At 40.7% G+C, this 3,619-nt stretch overlaps 1 long non-coding RNA gene across 1 annotated transcript; it reads left to right on the forward strand.

Annotated features, from left to right (window-relative positions):
* Nucleotides 1-505: 505 nt before the first annotated feature.
* LOC122944572 lies at nt 506-2,551 on the forward strand. The gene is made up of 2 exons (XR_006391032.1): nt 506-1,331; nt 2,154-2,551. It is a non-coding gene; the product is annotated as an uncharacterized LOC122944572 (long non-coding RNA).
* Nucleotides 2,552-3,619: the final 1,068 nt, after the last annotated feature.

The raw sequence follows: 3,619 nt of genomic DNA on the forward strand, positions 1-3,619 counted from the left end.
GTGTCTGCTGTATATTCAGCTTGTGAGCCACTCTATACACATCCCCCCCATACATCCCCTTCCCCTCTATACATCCCCTCCCCTCTATACATCCCCTTCCCCTCTATACATCCCCCTTCCCCTCTATACATCCCCTTCCCCTCTACATCCCCTTCCCCTCTATACATCCCCTTCCCCTCTATACATCCCCCTTCCCCTCTATACATCCCCTTCCCCTCTATACATCCCCCTTCCCCTCTATACATCCCCTTCCCCTCTATACATCCCCCTTCCCCTCTATACATCCCCCTTCCCCTCTATACATCCCCTTCCCCTCTATACATCCCCCTTCCCCTCTATACATCCCCCTTCCCCTCTATACATCCCCTTCCCTCTATACATCCCCTTCCCCTCTACATCCCCTTAATGCAAATGATGTACATGATTTGCATTAAGTGGTTAAGGTATTAATGCTCAGTAAATGACATCTATGGAAAACTGATGCCTGGTGCACAGTGAAGACTTTCATATCCTGGCTGTCTTCTTGTGGAGGACAGAACATAGAGGTGCTCCTATAGAGGACCGTGACCACCCAGAACACAGCATTTCAGGACTGGAACATGGCACATAGGGCACTGGCTTTATAGTTTCTGGGCATGGCCTGCTGCAATGCTAGGACTGTGGCAAAGTACTATTGTCAGGTCTGTAGTTGTAGGAGAGGTACAGCTCTCAGTATGCTCGCTGCCATCTCCTGGTGGGCGCTGTCTTCCTGTGCAATGCTGAACACGTCTCACTGATTAGGTCTCTTGTACTTTGACTTACAGACCAGTTTCTAAAACCCACCTTTGGCCTTAGATAAGAGAGGCTGAAGATTGTTTATTACCTAATATAACTGTGGGTCTCTCCATGAAGAAAAAAATCGAAATTCAACCAATTTTATGAAAACTGTAGTTATCGGTAATCAAAGCAAGCCCCAATCACTTATATTGACTTGGCGTTTATCAGAGGGTCACTCACAGTCCATACTTTAATTGGTTTTAAAGTTAAATGTAATGCAAGAAACCTTTCTGTATGCTGTTATGTTAGGAAGGCTGCCACAAGAGGAGCGGTGCACTGCTGACATCTAGTGGCCGCCTCTGTGTACTGGAGTACCTAGTGTTCTACAGTAAATGGGATTGTACCAGATGTCCATGGATTATTTTATGTTTTCTATGTGCAGAATGTGTTTAGTTATATTTTATGTACATTGTATAATTGATTTTCTAACTTTGTGCTTTTTTTTTCTTTTTTTTTTTTTCTTCATCTAAACAGAAACAAACACCAAATGGTCTTATGAAACATCCATTCTTAAGGTACGCCATTAGTTACATAGTACATAGTAGTAACATAGTACATAAGGCCGAAAAAAGAAATTTGTCCATCCAGTTTGGCCTGTTTACCTGCAAGTTGATCTAGGGAAGGCAAAAAAAAAAAAAAAAAACCTGTGAGGTAGTTGATGGTTGTTTCTAAGGCAGTATGACAGTTTTGTTTGTAGACAGATAGATCTATAAAATATGAGAAGCTAGAGGCCGCACTTACAATACGCTCTTACAAAAAACAGAACGTTAGGGTGCACCTCTTGCAACATCTAGCGCCCCTCTGCAGCCTCCTATCCCTGGATGTCTGGATCTCCTCCTCTGACAGCACTGTGAATAGTATGTTTGTATAATATGTATGTGTGAATAAAGGATCCCACTTTCTTTTCACTATTGGACGTGCTGCGGTGTATTTATTTGTTTTATATATGTGTGTGTGTGTGTGTGTGTGTGTGTGTATATTATATATATATATATATTATATATATATATATATACATACGCACACAATTAAAAGGGATTGGCTGCTTTATTTTTAAAGGAGTTGTCCAGCTGTATTCATTTTTTTTTTTTAAACAGCTCACAGTGAGTTAAAAAAAAATTTATAAAAATAAAAGTCATACCCTCTTCAGTCTGCCACTACTCCAGTCCCTGCTGCTATCCATTTTCTGGTCCAGCCTTGAAATGTCAGGAAAGGCCCACTCCACCAACCCCTGGCCCATTTTGTACTCTTAAGTAAATCTAGCCTTCATCTTCATATTATTTAGCTTGTTTTTTTGTTTTGTTTTTTCATGTTTTTTTTCTTTTCTTCTATTATAGTGGAGAAAACCCATTTGCTACAGTCAAGCTGCGCCCAACCGTAACAAACGACCGATCGGCACCAATTTTTCGATGAGCGGAATCCATTAATTTAATGGTGTTTTTTTTCTATATCTTCTGTTATGTAAAACAATTTTTCCCCCCCATTTTGTTTCAATTTTTGAAATGATTTTGGCTCAGACCTCCAGAAAGAAGTCGAATTCTGCAAATAACGATCGGCTATTCAGAAGCGCCACATGTGATTAGTGACTCTTGTAATGATTGCCAATGTCTTTGAGCAGGAATAAGTTATTGTGGTAAAACAGGTTTATGTACACGCATTTTTCTCCAAATATGTTCTTCATCGTCCACACTTGTCATGACCTCACACCTTAAGTAATAAAGAGCTCATACAGGGACCTGATCTTGAAGTGTAGATTTGCCTTTGGAAAACATTCTATAGTTTCTGTTGCAAGTATCTTGCTTTACTTTTATCACGTTGTATTCACATTCAAAGAAGCATTCAGCATTTGCAGTGGCTTTTTCTTAGCCCTGACTTCACATCTTGCAGTAACTTTGTATCAAACACGTAAAGGGGTTCTCCCATGACTAATGTTAAAAATCACACATCACACAATACATGACGATCTCTTTCTAACAAAGCTAGACCCAGCCCTGTACCTCACATGGATCCAGAGATCTCCCCATTCATTGCTCTGCTAGATTTATATCAAGCTGGCAGCTCAAAGGGAGCGTCCTTTCTGCTTCAGCTCTCTCCCTGTCACAGCTCAGGAGGCAAATGAAGCTGAGCGGACAAAGCATAAAGGAAAAAAATAAACAGCAGGTGGCGCTATATAGATGCACATTATTGAATAACTCAGTGGCTGTGTTAAATTTTTAATTACATGCAATTACAAAAGTATTCAGATCCAGGTGCTGTTTTTTTTTTTGTGTATTTTGTGTTCACTGTATGAGAGGCGGCAATACCAAATATGCAGAGGAGATTTTTATTTATTTATTTTTTCCAGTGGAAAAAAAGGTATTTTTTTTTTTTTTTTACTTTGAATTTTTTTAACAAAAGTTTAGCTTTTTTTAACCATTTACTAGCCCCACAAGGGGACTTTAGTAGGCAATCTTTTGATCACTTCTATACTGTTTTGCTTATGCAGTACAGTGTATTATACTGTCAGTGTAAAAACTGTCAAGCACCAGCAGGGCACACCAGAGAGACTCGGCCTGACGGGCATACACTGCCTTCCTTAAGCCCAAGGCAGCCATTCAATGATGTCACCCCACAACCTCAAACACTTGTTGCCGATGGGGACAGAGGTAAACCCTCCCTATAACTTAGAATGCGCAGTCGCTATTGACCACGGCATCTAAGGCGTTAAACGGCCCAGATCGGAACCCTAGCCTAAGACCCATTATTGACCCCCAGTAAAAAGGCTTATGGAAGGCCACTATAGGGTAAATGGGGTTTTCCCAGT

Source organism: Bufo gargarizans, chromosome 8, assembly GCF_014858855.1.
Source record: "Bufo gargarizans isolate SCDJY-AF-19 chromosome 8, ASM1485885v1, whole genome shotgun sequence".
NCBI classification, from domain to species: Eukaryota; Metazoa; Chordata; class Amphibia; order Anura; family Bufonidae; genus Bufo; species Bufo gargarizans.